This window comes from Vicia villosa, unplaced genomic scaffold (assembly GCF_029867415.1).
Source record: "Vicia villosa cultivar HV-30 ecotype Madison, WI unplaced genomic scaffold, Vvil1.0 ctg.002076F_1_1, whole genome shotgun sequence".
Classification (NCBI taxonomy): domain Eukaryota; kingdom Viridiplantae; phylum Streptophyta; class Magnoliopsida; order Fabales; family Fabaceae; genus Vicia; species Vicia villosa.
In genome coordinates, this window is record NW_026705830.1 from 333,578 (window position 1) to 354,873 (window position 21,296).

The window sequence follows — 21,296 nt, forward strand, 5'->3', positions numbered from 1 at the left end:
AACCCTTTAATTAAAAACAATCCCCCAAAATTACCACTTGAAGTTGTTTCTCAAAACATTGATGTAGAGAATGTATTTTTTCCCGCATCCGAAATACAAAGGTCAAGCATGATGCTTCATCAACTCATAATAGAGGATGTGTTTCACTAACCATTCCCCTTTCTCGCCAGATCAAAGACAATTGCATGGAAGAAAAAATGCAAAAAAAAAAAACTTCAACTACGACAAGAAACAATAGACTGTGATGTGAAACACAGTCTGAACGGAAAAATAAATAAATAATGATATTTTATCCCTTAGACCATAATACAACACAAGAGGAAAACTCTAAAAAAATATGAAAATAATTATGCTGCCAATATAAAATACAAATACTACTTGTCTCAAAACATATCTCTAACTTGATTTATTACTTCTTCTTAGACTGCCATCTAGATCATCTTCATAATAAAAGATAGAATTGATTTCAAAACTGACTTGAATTTGAATTAATTGCCAAAAAAGAGGTATATTGGCGCGTAGGAAGAAATTTGACTATAATGATTGATATTAATATTAATTGTTACGATTAAAAATCTAACACTAACCTCTTCTAAACCATGAACTTGTTCACAATATTCTTTTTTAAAAATAATCAAAATACTTAGATATTCTATCAAAGTTTAACAATTAAAACAGAAACTACTCTAGACATACAATACTAAGAATTATTTATCGATTACAACTCTTCTTGTGGAAATCTCTTTATATTATGATAGCTTATACATGCAGTTGTCCATCCATTATTGATAAGTTTTCTCTTGCAGATTTTAGATCACTTGAATTTGGAATATACGTTGTTACCTCAATCAGATCCATGAGAGTTTTTGGATAATCCAGAACTTAATAAGCTGATCTTCCCTCCATCCAGGTTCCAAACCCTACAACAAGCCCACAATATTTTTCTACTTTACCTTTTTATTGCTGATGGATGAAGGGGTCCTAAATATATTTCATCTCATCATTACAATGCAATGTAATTTACCCCTTAGATGAAAATCAGTTCCTTAATCCAATCAATTTCAACCATGATAGGTCCACATTATACTTCATACTCAATATTCTTATGTACTACCGGTTTTTAAGTTGCTATCCATCTTAACCTCCAATAACATAAATAAATATTTGAATATAATAAAAATAAAAATTATTTAGATACACAATACAAATAAGAACCATTTAGTTTTTATAAAAATGTATTAAAGGGTGTGGTATGATAATAAAAATTCATATTAAAAATACTAAAAATAATTTAATGTAATTTAATTAAAAACAATCCCCCAAAATTACCACTTGAAGTTGTTTCTCAAAACATTGATGTAGAGAATGTATTTTTTTTCCGCATCCGAAATACAAAGGTCAAGCATGATGCTTCATCAACTTATAATAGAGTATGTGGTTCACTAACCATTCCCCTTTCTCGCCAGATCAAAGACAATTGCATGGAAGAAAAAATGCAAAAAAAAAAAACCTCAACTACGAAAAGAAACCATAGACTGTGATGTGAAACACAGTCTGAACGGAAAAATACATAAATAATGATATTTTATCCCTTAGACCATAATACAACACAACAGGAAGACTCTAAAAAATATGAAAATAATTATGTTGCCAATATAAAATACAAAGACTACTTGTCTCAAAACATATCTCTAACTTGATTTATTACTTCTTCTTAGAGTGCCATCTAGATCATCTTCATAATAAAAGATAGAATTGATTTCAAAATTGACTTGAATTTGAATTAATTGCCAAAAAAGAGGTATATTGGCGCGTAGGAAGAAATTTGACTATAGTGATTGATATTAATATTAATTGTTACGATTAAAAATCTAACACTAACCTCTTCTAAACTATGAACTTGTTCACAATATTCTTTTTTAAAAATAATCAAAATACTTAGATGTTCTATCAAAGTTTAACAATTAAAACAGAAACTACTCTAGACATACAATACTAAGAATCATTTATCGATTACAACTCTTCTTGTGGAAGTCTCTTTATATTATGATAGCTTATACATGTAGTTCTCCATCCATTATTGATAAGTTTTCTCTTGCAGATTTTAGATCAGTTGAATTTGGAATATATGTTGTTACCTCAATCAGATCCATGAGAGTTTTTAGATAATCCAGAACTTAATAAGCTGATCTTCCCTCCATCTAGGTTCCAAACCCTACAACAAGCCCACAATATTTTTCTACTTTACCTTTTTATTGCTGATGGATGAAGGGATCCTAAATATATTTCATCTCATCATTACAATGCAATGTAATTTACCCCTTAGATGAAAATCAGTTCCTTAATCCAATCAATTTCAACAATGATAGGTCCACATTATACTTCATACTCAATATTCTTATGTACTACCGGTTTTTAATTTGCTATCCATCTTAACCTCCAATAACATAAATAAATATTTGAATATAATAAAAATAAAAATTATTTAGATACACAATACAAATACGAACCATTTAGTTTTTATAAAAATTTATTAAAGGGTGTGGTATGATAATAAAAATTCATTTTAAAAATACTAAAAATAATTTAATGTAATTTAATTAAAAACAATCCCCCAAAATTACCACTTGAAGTTGTTTCTCAAAAGATTGATATAGAGAATGTATTTTTTCCCGCATCCGAAATACAAAGGTCAAGCATGATGCTTCATCAACTCAGAATAGAGGATGTGTTTCACTAACCATTCCCCTTTCTCGCCAGATCAAAGACAATTGCATGGAAGAAAAAATGCAAAAAAAAAAAAAAAAAACTTCAACTACGACTAGAAACAATAGACTGTGATGTGAAACACAGTCTGAACGGAAAAATACATAAATAATGATATTTTATCCCTTAGACCATAATACAACACAAGAGGAAGACTCTAAAAAATATGAAAATAATTATGTTGCCAATATAAAATACAAAGACTACTTTTCTCAAAACATATCTCTAACTTGATTTATTACTTCTTCTTAGACTGCCATCTAGATCATCTTCATAATAAAAGATAGAATTGATTTCAAAACTGACTTGAATTTGAATTAATTGCCAAAAAAGAGGTATATTGGCGCGTAGGAAGAAATTTAATTATAATGATTGATATTAATATTAATTGTTACGATTAAAAATCTAACACTAACCTCTTCTAAACCATGAACTTGTTGACTCATCATGGAGCTTGAATCTCATAGATCCAACACTTGCAATCTTGCAAGCTTTGTTGCTTCCCAACAATACAGACTCACCATCTTGATCACATAATTCCTCAAACAAGTCTTTGTTTGGAGTCATGTGCCAAGTGCAACCTGAATACATAATCCACTCATTACTAGAGTCACTGCTCGAAACCACAAGAACATCATATAAGTCGAAATCATCTTGAACAATGGTTGCGTTTCCATTATCCTTACCTTCATGATCTTTCAGGCGTTCAGGGCATACCTTTCTTGTATGACCCTCCTTCTTACAATGATAGCATCGAATTCCAGATACTTCGCCACTGTAAGACTTTTACCTTTCTTCTTGTCGAACTTACCATCCTTTCGTAAGAAATTTCCCTTAACGGCTAAACCTTCACCAATAGTCAATAGTTTATGCTCCTTTTGTTCATTCAAGTCCTTAGAATACATGGCTGAATGAACTTCTTCAAAAGTCAGGGGCTCCCTTCCATACAAGATAGTTTCTTTGAAGTGAGCACGTGATCGAGGCTAAGCTCACAACAGTAACAGCGCTTGATCTTCATCATCGATTTGCACATCAATATTTTCAAGATCAATAATTAGCTTGTTAAACATATCCAACTGCTCATCCAACATTTTGTCTTCAATCATCTTGAATGAATACAAAGCTTGCTTCAGGTAGAGTCGATTTACCAACAATTTGGTCATGTACAAACTTTCAAGTTTCACCAATAACCCTGATGTTGTCTTCTTCTTTTATATCTGTCGAAGAACCTTATCACCAAGGCTCAACAGAATTGTGTTATGTGCTTTCTCTATCATGGTCGTCTTTTCTGTTTCCGTTAATGCAGCCTCCATAGCCGCCACTCCCTTCAACGCTTTCAAACAACCTTGATGAACAAGTAGGGCTTTCATCTTCAAGCGCCACAGACCAAAATCATTCACTTTGGTGAACTTTTCAATCTCATACTTTGTTGAAGGCATCTTCTTCACGCTCACTGCACCAATTTATTATGAAAATGGTGCCAAGAACAAAGTATAATAGGGAACACAATAATAACAATAAGGATTGGTTATAACTGATATTCTTTACTTTCTCTTCAAACAAGATTACAAGTGTTACAAGAATAACGAATAACCCTCTCCCCCTAAATTAGGATTTGTCGTATGCAATGATGAGAGACTAGTATGCTATTTATAATAAACCTAACATACTAAACTAATGGGTTTTTTCACAAATACCCATTACAAGTCCACTTAGGGTACAAGTTAACTTGAACAATTGGACAAAACAAACAGGCCTAATTTGAAATACTAACAACCTTAACATTTCGACACCCACATACTAGAACACACTTAGACTACAGTATGAAGGTCTTTGACACAATCTCTACCAAAATAGGAAGTTACTCTTCGACCCACTAGAGTTGGTTTCAATTCTCACATTAAACATACAACCTTTCAATCTGACTTAGAAATTAATAATTTTACAAATTGAGTTATAATAGAAGAACAAGTTACATTAATATTTTTTTTAGTTTTCTATAAGCCATTATTCATATCATGATGGGAGAAGAACTACAAGTATTAAATTAAATTCTAACAGTCAAAGAGAGAGATATAAATAACGGGTTGTAGAAAGCTTGTAAAACATTTATCATGTAACTCATTTTCTAACATAACTTAATTTTTCATATTATTATTTTTTTATTCAATACTAAATGTTATATATTAAATGAGGGATAGGTAAAACAATCAAACCACATACAATAAAGTAAAATCATCTTCTGGGATATGTTGGTTGAATAAAATGAAAGTTGGAATGTACAAGAAATAACATTAACAATAACATAAATAAAAACATTCCTATACAAACACATCATACAACAACACAAATAACAACAACATTTATCATTAAAAAACAACAACTTACCTTAACAAAACAACAACATACCTCAAAAAACATCAACATACTTCAAAAAAAACTTCTAAATTATACAAACAACAACATTTATCAACAAAAACAACAACTTACATTAACAAAAAAATAATGCACCTCAACAAAAACAAACATACTTCAACAAAAATATCTAAAATAACATAAACAACAACAGTTATAACCAAAAACAAAAACTTACCTTAATAAAACAACAATATATTCATCAACAAAAACACTAATGTACCTAATAATAAACATCTACATTATCACAAACAACAACATTTACCAACAAAAACAACACTCTACCTTAACAAAAACATCAACATGCCTCAACAAAAACATCTACATTAACAAAGGAACTTACCTCAACAATAACTTAAACTCTATGTTGAACAAATATTTAGAACAAGAATAATGTTTCACATAAATTTTGAACAAGAAAAAAAAGAAGAAAAAAAATGAGAAAAAAAGACAAATATTTTGCATAATAATAATATCATAACTTACAAAATTAATGATGAACAAATGTCTCACAATGTACCTTTTCTTGAAAAGTTACCTGGAAAATGGAGACAAAGAAAAGAGATACTTGTTTTGTCTTGCAAGGATTCAACCATTCTTCATTCATACTAGTTGGAGAAGTTATAATGGAGTTTTATAAACATATAGAGTTTTGAGAGATTGAGATGAGGCGAGAGAAGCTTAGGTTTCACTTTGAACGCAATTTGTTCTGAAGTGTATTAAGTTAGCTTATATAGGTAAAATATTTCACCATGGTTGATAAAGGGGAGATATTTTGAATTGTCTTGATATTTAACTATAATTGTTAATCTAGACCGTGGTGAAAAGTGTTTAATTTTTATTTTAAAATAGAAATTAATGGAAGACACCCTCTTTGTAACAAAAACACATGAAATTGTTGGTGTTTGGATTCTAAGCGTGTTTCTCCTATACATATATTACAATGATTGTTTAGACGAACCATCGTGATATATGATATAAACAAATTAAAGAAGCATCATAAATATATATTACTTTGGTTGGACAAGTGGCCTTAGTAAGAAAATGTTAAGAAATGTATGTTTTGTAGTAGTGTAACTACTTTACCTAGCGGTCTTCTAAATGTGTAGGAGGCTCCACTCTTGTAAAATAAAGACAATGTTCTTCCAATACACAACCATTATGACTAATCCATGTTAAAGTGTTATTAATGGTACACCCAGACTTTAGTTAGTTTATTGTGACTATATTGTTCCATAAATATTTACATAAAAGCACCATCATTTTCTACCGTTTAGTTCTTTATGGTTCAACACTTCAATAGCCTACATGAAGTGATTGCAAAATAACATCTACACGTTTTAAATATGATATAAGTATAATAACACAAAGATTGAAGTTTGACAAAGATAAAGATAAAGCAAGATATCTCATAGATTGAAGTTTGACAATTATAAAATAATATACCTCTTGTTTCCATATGGTTAACTTATTTAAGTGACCACTTGTTCTCCAATATTCAAATTCCCCTTCGATTATGAAACTAGTTGATATAAAATTTTAGAATGCAATAAAAAAAATTATACCTTTCATCAATATGTACATGGATAGTAAAATAAAAAGAAGAAAATTAAGAAAAAATAATACATCATATTATATTATGACAAATATTAAATCAAGTTCTAACTGTCATAGAGTGACATATGGATAACAAGTTGTAAAAAGCCCGTAAAACATTGAACAATGTAAAATATTTTCTAACTTAACTTCAATTTTCAAGTATTATTTTATAATTCAATACTAAATGTTCTATATTAAATGAGGGATAGGTAAAATAATCGAACCACATTCTATCAAATAAACCCATCTTCTACGACATGTTGGCGGAATAAAATGAAAGCTGGAATGTACAATAAATGACATTAATAATATCATAAACAATAACATAGCTATACAAACACATCATAAAATAACACAAACAACAATAATATTTATCAACAGAAAACAACAGCTCACCTTAACAAAACAACAACATACCTTAAAAAAAACAACAACATAGTTCAATAAAAATATCTAAATTATACAAACAACAACATTTATCAACAAAGTCAACAACTTACCTTAACAAAACAACAATACACCTCAACTAAAACAAACATACTTCAAGAAAAATATCTAAAATAACACAAACAATAGCATTTATCAACAAAATCAAAAATAAAAACATACCTTAATAAAACAACAACATATCTCAACAAAAACATAAACGTACCTAATAATTAACATCTACATTAATACAAACAATAAAGTTTATCTACAAAACATCAACATACTGTAGCGGTGAAATTGGTGAGACTAGAGTCATGGGAAGACTTAGCTCATTTTTAACAGAGTCGCCACCGCGCTTTATTGTTTCCAAAATGGAATGGGTGAAAGAGCTAATAAAACCCACAAAAGTTTTTAAAATAAAAAATAATAAACTTATCAGAGGTCTGGCTACGGAGGGTTTGTTATGCAAGGGGAAGGCTTTAAACACCCCTCATATCCATGGTACTCCATGGGAACCTCTTTGTTTTTGTGTTATTATCTTTTGTTTATAAATAACCTTTTTGTGAAAAAAAACCTATATGAAAACTTGTTTGAAATAGAGGGTGGGATGGGAAAAGAAGGTTTTGAAGGTGAGCTCGATAAGATATCGCATCTTAGGCCTACATACCCCTTAAGTGCAATAGGGAAGTCAGAGCTTCTGTAGTTCCTCTTTTTTTTAAAAAGGAAAAGAAAAAAAAGGGGGCCAAAGTGGCCAAAATCTTTTTGGGTGTGAGCTTTAAAATATTCACAAGTTTTTTTAAAAGAGGGTTAAGCTTTAAAATACTTAACAAGTTAAAAGAAGACTAGGCTTTAAAATACCTAATAACTTTAAAGGGATAAGCTTTAAAATACTTAACAAGTTAAAAAGGGATTAGGCTTTAAAATACCTAATAAGTTTTAAAAGGTCAAGCTTTAAAATACTTAACAAATTTAAAACAAATCAAAGAAGGGTCAAGCTTTAAAATACAAGATCAATGGGTTAAGAGAAGTTTCACCGAGAATAATTCATCTCTTAACACCAAGGTTTAAAAACAAGATCAATGGATCAAGAATAGTTTCACCGAAAATAATTTTATTCTTAATACCAAGGTTTCAAAACAAAGGGGTTTTTGGCTAAGCTTTAACAATACTAAACCATAAACAAGTGAAAAGCTTTAAAATACTTGACACAAACATAAAAGAGATTGGGAAAGAATTTAAGTACCTTGACAATTTAGTCAATATCATTCTCATCCTTTGGATAAAAGATCAAGCTTAAACAATTAACAATAAATACCTCATGTATGTACAAGAACAAACAAGTGAGTGTTAACAAGCAAGAGATGAATGCATCTAAACCCTTGGATTCAAATCATGTGTGAATGATGAATGATTAATGTGATGATTAAAAATTAGGTTAGATAAACAATAATAACAAGTACAAGTCATATGGACATAAAATCAACAAGTATATGTACAAGACAAGATTAAACATTTAAGTACAAAGACATGGATTAAAATCAACAAGTATGTACAAAGATAAACATGAATAGACAAAGATCAACATGTTGCAAATTTTTTTGGTTAGGGTTTTAAACCTAGCGTTTTTAAATTAGGGTTTAAGAAATTAGGATTTTGAAAACATACACCTAAACCTAATTAATTTTAATTGTTAAATGCCAATTTCTTTAAGGGAAATGGTCCAAGGGTTCATGAGAAAGTCAATGACATTCTAACCTATCCCTAAACAAGTATTGACAAAAATATATTAAGTTACCTTAAAGAAATATTAAAAAAGAAACATATTTTTGTTGATTTTTTAATATTAGAAGACTTGTTTTTGATTAATTTTTAAATGATGATAAAATAAATATTTTTTTGGGATTTTTAATCATGGTATTAAAATACACTAATTAAGTAGAACACACAAAAAAGAAGGGATTAAAAAGGTTAATTTTTCTATTTTTGGTGATTTTTTCAAAGTTTAATAAAAACTTAAAGAAATGAGTGATAAAAAGAAATGGAGTGTGGCCACAAGGGCTTGAACTCACGCCCTATGGATCACCATACAAAATAACCATCAACTGGGCTATGCGCGAGTAGTGACAAAGGAATGATCCCAGTTCAATATAAAACAAAACAAGTTGTAAAACTTTGAAAAATAAAAGAAATAAAAAGTCTGGGGCGAGGGGGATTCGAACCCCAGACTTGTAGCATGAGAGGACTAAAGGCGCATTAGTGACCAAGTGAGATAACGCTGTATTCGTTTTAAAACATGCTCCCATCACATTATATTATAAACTAAGCCCTAAATGGAATTTTTTCAAACTCCATCTTCAACCTTCGGCACACGAAGAACACAATAACAACATCAATGGCGCCAAATTCAAACCTCCTCTAAACTCAATCATTTTTGACAAAATAAGATTCTAACTTGCTTAGAATTAACACACGAATTCAACCATATTACTAACTAACATTAATAATCAAAGATGAACACTAATTTATGGAAAAACAATATGAACCCAACAAATTCAAAATCAAATTAAATGATCAATTCTAACAATTTAGCCCTAAAAGTTTAGGGCGATTACTCCCTACATATTTCTGAACACAATGGTATCAAGAACTGATTAAAACAATGCTCAAACAGATATGCACAAATTCAAGGAATATACCTCTAAAAATGGACTCGGGGGGAGCAATTCAGTAGACCTGGGAATGCCTCAAGTGTTCAAAAAGCTTCTATGAACCTCGGGGAAGCTTTTGCAATGCTCAAAAGTTCTTGAAGATGCCTGCAAAACAAAACTCGATTTCACCTAGAACTTGAAAAAGTTATGGTGAGTTAGCTATGAAAAGGGTGTTCTAGATGCAAAACAGATGTTTGGTTAGCTTCTATATGATGTTTAGAAGCTAACAAACATAAAAGGCCTCAAAACGCACGAGTGGATTTTATTTTGGCAAGTTTGGTTCAAAGGTTCTTTTTAAGAGAAATTTGAATGGTGATTTCTGGTTATAGGTGTTTGGCAAGTGTTTGAATGTTATGGATAGCTTCCAAATGATAAATAGAAGCTATTTGAAAGGTTGTTTTGATTTGAAAGTGTTTGGTTTGGAAAATGACAAGTTATGAGCTTAAAAAAGTCTTTAATGGAGGTTGAAAAGTGATTTTTGGTTTGGAAGTGTTTGAAAGGCTAAGAGAGGTATGGACAGCTTCTAATTGATGTTTAGAATTTATTCAAACTCTTGTTTGACACCCAGAACTCTTAGAACAAGAATTCACTATAAAAGTAAAAAAGAAGAGAAAATGGAGAATTTCAAGTGACTATGGACTTGGAGAATTCTGGTGTAAGGGATGCAATGAGCAATGCCCTCTATTTATAGGTAAGCTTTAGGTTTTTTGGGAGGGAAAAACTCAGAAGTTTGAAGCTCACATGTGATCTTATACCATGTTGCTTCTTTGTGAAGAAATGAGAAAGTTATGGTTCCCATGGTGAGTACAAACTTTAAGCATGCTTGCAAGGACTTTGATATGATCTTAGAGGCTTGCTTGTTGGTTTCAATTTGCTTTTGGGACATAAGAAACAAGTTGGGAGCTCAATGCAAGAGTTGTTGGTGATTAAAGTCACTTTTCTAGAATGGAAGTGTAACCTTTATGCTTGAAATGGAATGATTCAATGGTTAATAGCTTAAGCACTTGGATCATAGCCCTAAAGAGTGTGTAATCTTCTGATTATGGCCTCTTAAACAAGTTATATGGGCTGCAAGAAAGGAATCTTTCAAATTTGAACAAGTTTGGTTCATAACTTCTTCACTTTCTTCATGTTCTTCTTCATTCTCAAGTGTTCATGGTGGCATATTGATAAAATCATATCCCATGAATGGAGCCATGGATTTTCATGCTACTTAGCTCTTTGGAAAGCCCTTGCTACATACTTCAAATGAGTAGTCGAAAGTTTCCTCAAACTCCTTTTGGATCATTGAGAAAAATGGCATAAAGTGGAGGAAAAACTAGGTAAAACACTTAGAAAATTTCCTAAATTTTTTGAACATAAATCTTGTTTGCTCAAAATCACTTATAAATAATCACTTTTTGCCAAAAGGTGATGCTGACAAAATGATTTTTATTTGAGGAGATCTACAACTTTCAAGTTGGAAGTTTTTTTGAGTTGTGGAGGTGAAATTTTGAGATCCATGAACTAGGTCAAAATGCACTTAAAAAACCCTAGTTTGACTTTTGTTGACTTTTTTGATTCTTGATGAATTCTTTGAATTTTCTTTGATCAAATGTATTCAATATCCATATGATGATTATTTGGGCCCTTAAAAGTCCATGGTTGACTATTTTCCCCAAAAGTCAAAGGTTGACTTGTACGGTTAACTTTTTCCAAATGAATGGTTGTCTTGTGATTTCCAAATGAATCAAGCTCTCCTCTTCTAATGAATGATGTGAATGGACTATAATGTTGATTTGGATGCCTTTGAATCATATTTTGAGTCTTGGAACCATCTCCTGATTAAAAGTCAACCTTCTAGTGAAATTAGGTCAAAACCCTAATTGGGGCTTCTGATGATCTTGAAGGTGATTGATCTTGTATTGAACCATATTTGGGCCTTGATATTGATTGGAGAACCCTTTGAATCATAGAAGAATGTTGAACTTCTTTGTGGGCCTCAAAAACCCTAATTTCCTCAATTTCTTCTTGATCAGTCTCCTGTCTTAGGACACAAGCAACAAACAACAATTTTTTTGTATTTTTGGTTAGCAAATGATAAATGCATGATGATAATGATGACAATGATGATCATAGTACTTAGGCTATGGTGGTATCTCAATGGTCAAAAATTGGGGTGCAACACATACCTAAAAAAACATCTGCAATAACAAAGCAACATACATCATTAATAACTTAAACCTTATGTTTAACAAATAATTAGAACAAGACTAATGTTTCACATATATTTTGAAAAAGAAAAAAAATAAGACAAATATTTTGCACAACAACAATATTCATAAATTAAAAAAATGAATGCTGGAAAATGTTTCACAACATACTTTTATTTGAAAAGACTCGTGGAAAATGGATACAAAGAAATGTGATGCGTTTTTCGTCTTGCAATGATTCGTGAAACTATTCTTCATTCTTACTAGTTGAAGAAGTTATATTGGAGTTTTATAAAGATATGGGATTTTGAGAGATTGGGATGAGGCGAAAGAAGTTTAAGTTTCACTTTGAGTGCAATTATTCTAAATTATACTAAGTTAGTTTATATAGGTAAAATATTTCACCACAGTTTAGAGAAAGTATGGTGAATTGTCTTGATATTTAACTACAGTTGTTAATCTAGGCAGTGGTGAAAAGTGATTGATTTTTATTTAAAAATAGAAATTAAGGGAAGTGACCTTTTTGAAAAAAAAAACATAAAATTGTTGGTGTTAGGATTTTAAGCGTGATACTCCTTCGCATATCACAACGGCTGTTTAGATTGACCGTGGTGATATGTGATATAAAAAAATTTAAGGTGCATAATGAATGTATATTACTTTGCTTGGATAAGTGGTCATAGCAAGAAATTGTTACGAAATTTAAGTTTGGTAGTAGTGTGAATACTTTATCCAACGATCTTCTAAATATGTAGGAGGCTCCACCATTCCTAAATAAGAACAGTGTTTTTTCAATTAACAACCATTAAGATTAATAAAATGAAAGCTAGAATGTACTAAACATTAACAATAACATGAAGAATAACATAGCAATACAAACACAACATTTAATAACACAAACAACAACATTTATCAACAAAAAACAACAACTTACCTTAACAATATAATAACATAGCTAAAAAAATCAACATACTTCAACAAAAATATCTAAATTACACAAACAACAATATTTTTCAACAAAAACAAGAACTTACCTCAATAAAATAACAATACACCTCAACAAAAACAAATATACTTCAACTAAAACATCTAAAATAACACAAAAATAACATTTATAAACAAAAACTTACCTTAACAAAACAACAACATATACCTCGACAAAAACATTAACATACCTAATATTGAACATCTACATTAACACAAACAACAACATTTATCAACAAAAACAATAACTTATCTTTTTAAAAAATCAACATACCTCAACAAAAACATCTACAATAACAAATATTATACCTCAACAATAACTTAAATCCTATATTGAACAAATATTTAGAGAAAACTAATGTTTCACATATAGTTTCAACCAAAAAAACGAAGAAAAAAAACAAATATTTTACATAACAACAATATCATAACTCAAAAAATTAATGGTGGAAAAATGTTTTCCAACATACCTAATAGGCACCATAATAGATAAGAAAAATTGTGGCGAATTGTCTTAATTTTTAACTACAATCGCTATTCTAGACCATGGTGAAAAGTGTTTAATTTTTATTTAAAAATATAAATTTAAGAAACAAATCCCTTTTGTAAAAAAAACATAAAATTGTTGGGGTAGGGATTCGATCATGTTACTCTTTCACATATCACAATGGTTATTTAGATGGATTGTGGTGATGTGTGGTATAAAAAAATTACTTCGGTTGGACAAGTGGTTGTAGTAAGAAATTTTTACGAAATGTATGTTTTGTAGTAGTGTGAATACATTACCCGAGGATCTTCTAAATGTGTAGGAGACTTCACTCTTTTTAAATAAGGACAATATTCTTATAATACACAAACATTAAGACTAATATATCTTAAAGTATTATGAATGGTACACTCAGACTCTTGTAAGTTAATTGTGATTAGATTGTTTCATAAATCTTGACGTGAAAGCACCACCTTTTTCTACGGTTGGATACTTACAGTGCAACACTTTAATAGTCGCACATGTCGTGAATGCTAAACAACAATCTACATGTTTTAAATATGGTATAAATATAATAACACAAAGATTGAACTTTGACAAAGATAAAACATGATATCTCATACATTGAAGTTTGATAATTATAAAATAATATAATCCTAGTTTTCTAGTTGTTAACCTCATTAAACTAACCACTTGTTCTATGATAAGTGTCAAATTGTAGTTATTTCAGTATATAAGTTTGTGGCACTTATCGACTCTTTTGCCTCAACTTGTGCATGAATTCGTACATATTAGTTATATTTGTACATATTTATGTATAATTATGTTTTCGAGTCAATTGTGTACCGTTTGATAGTTTTTCATCTATTTTATAGGTATTTAAGCATGATTGGAGCATTGAACAATAAGCGCCAAAGGCTAAGCTCCAAGATGCAATTTTGATCAAATTAAAGAATAATGGACAAAGGAATGAGGAATAGAAAAGAGTGTCAAAGAATAAAGAACTTTTGTCGAGGCAACTTCGTCGGGCGAAGCTGGGGCGAGCAAGGAGCCAAATTCTCACTCCGAGGTTCTCGGGCAAGCGAGAAGTGAGCTATTCTTTTGGGCGAGCGTGAAGCGAGGCAGGGGCCATAAGAAAATATCAAATTCCAATGCCTACTGAATTGGTCTCGCACCGAGGTTGCTGGACGAAAAGGTGGTGAAAGCGAATTCGTCAGGCAAATGTAGATATTTTGGGAATAATTTTGGCATTTCTCCTGGAAAATTCATGCTCGTCGGGCAAAATTGTCGATTCAGAACTTGTATATTATGTTGTAAAACATATTGTTAGGGTTATGTTTTGGGGTATTTTTGTTCCCAATTCATCAATCAACATTCTTTGATAGATTAGCTTAGAAAACAACATTGGGTCTTGCATATGGATGATCGGAGGTGGATTTCTCATCAATCAGAGCCGACAACCCGCGAGATATTTGGTTTATCTCTCTTCCTCTTTGTGTATATCTCTTGTGTTGGGTTTGTTTGTATATTTTCTCTGAACTTATATATATTTATCGCTCATGGTGTTGTATAAAACTTGCTTTACAAATCGTTATTGATGTCTTCCCTGATCTTTTTGCATTTATGTTTGGATTTGTGTTACTGTAGAGATATACCTCAAAAATCCTAATTAGGGATGGACTTCTGTTAGTTTTTAGATTCTAGATAGATTTAGGGCTGACAATCACTTGGGTATCGAAGCTTAATGCTTTCGTGTTTGAGTTGCACGCGAGAAAACACCGACATGAGAATACAGATGTTCTCGCAAATTTGAGTTAGTGATAACCTTGGTTGTGACGTGTCCCATAGGTGTTTCATAGATGGACACTGATGTGAGAGATACGTGATGATAATGACGCGTATTGAAGGTTGAATACAATTGGTTGATAGGTTTAAGTTTGTGACGAGTGGGTGTATATTCATGTCTAATAAGTTTTTCTCTCTGAAGAATGTATTTATTTTCCTGTTAATACCTTTTACTAGGGATAGACAGCGGGCCGGGTTGGGCGGTTTCGGGCCCAAAAGTCTCACCCAACCGAACTCGCGGTTGAATAATATAAACTCATTTCCGCCCATTTTTTATCAGTTTTGCTGGGTTGCGTTTTAACGGGCCACGAGTTAATACAAGCGGTTTAATCGGGTTGATGGGCTGATTTTTTTGTTAAGGCCAATAACCCATTTTGAGCACAAATTACTACAACTTAAGTTTAACATAAATCCAAATTACTACAATATAAATTCAATAATAACATAAATTCCACATTTTCTGTAACTAATCTTTTTCTTTTCATCTTTGCCATGATTTTTCTTAAAGTTCTTTCGCCTTTGAGGAAAGATATTTAGCAATGGTTGGTTTTTGTTTCTGAGTTAAAAGCAAAGTTCTCAAGCTGCAGCATGTAGAACCACTTCTTGTATGCAACGAGCTGGGAAGCCTGTTTGAAGAAAAGACTCATGATATGCTCCTTCTCGTTGTAGGCTTGTTTCGCTGCTTTCTCAACCTCTCTTGCTCGTGTTTGAGAATGACACAATGCTTCTAACATCTCAATAATGTTGTTGTTCTCGGAGTTTATATGACAATCTTTGTTGCTTGAACCAGAATCTTTGCTCTGGCGAGAACTGAACGTATAGAGCAACATGGTTTGACAATAAGTTTAATTTAGCATAATCATAAAATTTCTACTAAACAATATTAAAGTGGTAAGACATGTTGAATAAATAAAAATGTAAAGAATTTCAGTGAATTAATACCTGAAGTGACTGCTTGAATCCTGAAAAAGAACAGCCAGAATTAGGTGTTCCAGATGTATAGCCATCTGCATTGGAAGAACAAGTACCGACTTTCTAGTTTATAGATGACAATTTTATCTTATCATGATCAACACCCTTTGAGAATCTTTGCCCAATAACCTAACTTAAGAAGCAACTTTCAATAACCACAGCATCTGGTGAATCGGTAAAAAATCAATCAACTTAGTTAGAACAGTAGATAAATTAAAACATGAATGCAAGATCAACATCACAATGAATTGAATGTTAGATGAAGTTGATAACTTAAAATGTCTATGTATGATATTGATTTGGCTCAAAGAAAAATAATGATAGTAGGCACACAAATTTGAATACACTCCTTCAAACACTTACATACAATGTTGAATAGACTTACATGATAATGTAAGTACTTGACTGCTACTTCTCCTTGCTCCAAAACAACAACAAATAAAAAAGAAGTTATAAATCCAAATCCAAACCATACATTATTTTTATCATAAAGATTTTGCTAAATGGTCTAAATATTTACTTCAACAAGCTAATAATGTAATTTCACAACACACGTGTTTTTATAAGTGATCAAGATCATAGTATAACTTCATTAAGCTAATAATATAACTTTAATAAGCTAATAATACAACAAAATAACAACCCTAAACCACAACTGATAGCACCAAATTATGGTTTTAGAAGTGATCAAGATCATAGCAGTAAGCAAAAACATGGACATTATAGGATCAAACAAAGTCGAATGCACTTACACAAATCTTGTTCTATTGCTCCTTGTCGGCTACTTCCTACTTGCTTGGTTAATCACTGAATGCTACTTCGTACTCATATATAAGAAACATTTGGTTAGTTACACTTGCTAAGTTGAAATAATTTACTGCAATGATAAATTAGAGGACCAACAAAAATATAAAATAAATTCATTAACATATTAAAAACAAAAGAAAAACTAACATTCAAAAGAAATTTTGGTTTACCTCTTAAGTCTCAACAGTGAAAGAAAAAACTAAGATTCAAAATCTATTCATTAACATAAAATTTCTTCAAAAAATAGATGGTAAAGAAAAATGAAAAAACACAAAACCTAACTAAAATATAAAATTAGGTCTGTTTCGAAAGCCAAATTAGAAATGAAAATTAAAGATATGTTACATGTAGAGGAAAGATGGAGAATGAGTAAAAAGAAATTGTTATAACTCGAACTTAATATCAAAATTATGAAGAAAAAAAATTAAGAGTTTGACCTTGCAATGAAGAAGAAAGAGGAAGAATATAGCTTCAATCAGATGAAGGAAGTGTATGTTGAGGGAGGTGTAGGGAAAGTGAAGGAGGAAAGACGGCGATTACATTGAATTAGGGTTTGTATGCAAGTAAACAGAGAGAAGAAATGAGATGTGCTAAGCAATGTATTTTACTCACTGTAAAAATTATACAAAACTACATCGTTTAGTCTCTATACTTAGGCAGGTTAGGGTATCTGCGGTTTAAATAATATCACCCGAACCCGCCTGTATTAACCCACCTTAAACTGCTTGTTGGACCTGCTAAAATCAAAGGCCCATTTTAAATTTTGCGAATCATTTTTTCCGTTTTTTCTTCGAGTTCGGCTGGGTGACGGTTTTCTTTCCACCCCTACCTTTTACGTTTAAACCATTTTGCCCAAGCTTAGAAACGCGAAAATTGTTAAACGACATTCTTTCCCTCGCACCGATCCCTATGGAGACGATAAGTTTCCCGGGAAAAAACTTTTTAACTTTTGCTTGCCACTTTACCGCTTCAACATTCTACAATATTCAAATCCCCCTTCCATTGTGAAACTAACTGATATAAAATTTTAGAATGCAACAAAAAAATTCTAACTTTCAATAAGATGTGTATCACCACAAGAAAATTGGCAGATTGCGATAGTTACATTTGTCAGGTTACGACAATTAAAACCGCCGCAATTTGCAATCTATGACGCTAGCAACACCGTCGCGGAAACGTGTGTCCCCAAGCTGTTTAGCGACGCTTGTCAAAACTGCCACACCAACTGTCGCGCTAGCTCACGACAGGTTTAAACTGACCTAAACTAGAAATGGCGACGGTTAAATACTCTCGTGATTGTCCTTTTAATTTTTGTTTTCATTGTTAATTGCGACGGTTTAAAACTGTCGTGAATGTGATATCCTGACGGTTCCAATCGTCGTAATTTGATTTATAGTATTTTATTTATAATATTTTTAAATGTTTTTTCTTTTTAATATTACTTCTATTTATATTCTTAAAAACTATACTTTCATCCAACACAATAAAATAACTTAAATACTATATTTTTAAAATGCATACAATATTCATAACTCATTACAAATTGCAAAGTTAGAACTTAAAAAACATTATATTTATAAAATGCATACATCATTAAAAAAACTAGAAAAAATATATATTTGGAACAATTCAAGCATGAGTTGCTTATAATTAACAACACCATAAGCATTAGAGTAAATTTCCCCTTGCATATTTTAAGCTCCTCCTATATGGTGATATTTAGGACATTAAAAAAGCATTTTGTTTTGTTCAACAAAATCATACCAACATAACTTCTTGTAATAAAACACCAGCCACCACTTGCTAGTTGTCATGCAATAGTCAACACCCAAACATACTAACTAAATAGTTGTAATGAAGACCAGAGAGAATAGAGGTAAAATTGTGACTTCGACATGTCCTTGTATAACAAGGTGTGAACGATTACCAAGCACACGTCGTAGACAAACTTTTTACCCATGACATTGAAGTTCAACCACATTTTCACGCGTATACGATCTCGGTGTTAACATTATCATCGCTAAAACCTAAGAACATAAACATAATCATGAATTTCAAAAAAATAATCATTATAAAAAACCTAAACACAACTAACTACGCTATTTTTTTATATAAAACATGCTTTCCATTAAGAACAAGCAAACTGGGAAACAGCAGAAGCAGAGGCAGGGAAAGTCCCAAGCCAAGTCTTTGAACCAATTACATTGCCTAAACCAATAAGACTATGAGCTTGAATATTACAAGACCTACTAAAAAACATAACATAAGCAAAATGAAATTCAGACAATAGAGCTCTAGTATTAGCAGCTACAGGTTCTAACACCGTAAACTTTGCATGAGAATTGACGCAGTTCACTGCATTAAGGCAGTCTGACTGCACCACAACACTCTCTAGCTTCAAATCCTTCGCCAATCCAAGACACCATCTGATAGCCAAGATTTCAGCCAAGGCAGGATCGACAAAGATCTATTCCTTTTTGCAAGCTGACATAATAACATCCCCTACCGGACTTTTAAAAACGCAGCCAAAAGCAATTGAAATTTGGGGGAAAACACCAGCATCCACCTGCAGCAAGTGCACCTTCCTATTGCTATAATCTTCCTGCCTCATAATGTTCCTGGAAGCACATCGATTATCATTCCATTCATTAAATTCCATGACATTATTGAGAGCGTCTGTCGCCACCTTGACCGGATCCGAGACTTTCTGCTGGAACACCAACAAATTGCGAGCCCACCATATTTTCTGCAGTAGGGTAGCTAATAATTAGACACTAAGCACATCACCACAAGTTAACATTTGTTTCAACCAATCTAGAAAATTAATATCAGACGGTAACCTGAAAGTAAGAATAGACGAAAAGAAAGGTTGTTTTGCAAAAGGACATTGCAGAAGAAGGTGTAGGACTGATTCCAGACACGAATGACAAAAGGGGCAAGTCACGTCCATTCGAGAACCTTTTTTCCACAAGTTATCCTTGGTAGGCAAGATATTTTTTGCCGCTTTCCACAAGAAGTTACTAACTAACCTTGTTGACGATATTTCCATCGGAATCTATAACGACATTGTATTTAACATGATTGGTATTTAACAGCCCACCGAAACATCCCATCTTGAGCAGAACTCCATGAACTCAGCTATTGAAATGCTTGATTCAGACCAACTGTTAAAAATTCCAGCTGCTAGAAGCTCCTTAAACACAATTGCAACAGGGCATGAATACTATGATGAAACTCCCTAATATGGTGTCAACTCCTCACTACTACACATGTTGGATCTCGGCCACTAAAACGAACTCGACTCCCAACCCCTGTTGATAATCAACCAACAACGCAGACATACTATGACGAAACTCCCTAATATGGTGTCAACTGTTTCCCATCTATACCTTAACATCCTCCATGCTACAAAAGACAAAAGAACTTTTGTTCTCATAAATAATGTACTCAAAATTATTTTGATAGCTTACAATAATTGGAATCTTTGACTAAACTCTGAACCCATTTCAGATGAATTAAGTTCCCTTTCTGATTTTTTTTATTAAATAGAAGTATAACTTTGATATAAACAACAAGTTAATAATTCCCCTAATCAAAATAACTCTAATAAAAACGATCAAGAGGTGAATATGCATCATAGATGAGAAACAATAAATCACATCACATATGAGAAACAATAAAAACATATCACAGATGAGAAACAATAGAACGAATCATATATGCTTATCAACCACTGATAACAGCAATATAAAAACAATAAAAACACATTCCAAGCAGGGTTTAGGGTACGAAACAAAAAAGAAATAAAGAGAAATTGATCAAGGGTTTCTAAACCAAAGCCTATCACAGATGAGAAACCAGGAAAAATTGATTTAGAGTTTAGGAATACTAACCTGTAAAGATTGGTTTGGGATTAATGGTGTGGAGTTTTTGAAATGGCGTTCCAACAAGATATCAAGGCAGCGACGGCGGCGTTAGGGTTTATGCAGTGGTGTTATGGTTGTTTGTTTCTGCTTTCCAGTTAGAAAGAAGGAATTCTGAAAAGAATAAGTTGTTTCATTTTTTACACAACGCGATTCTTTGATTTTCAAG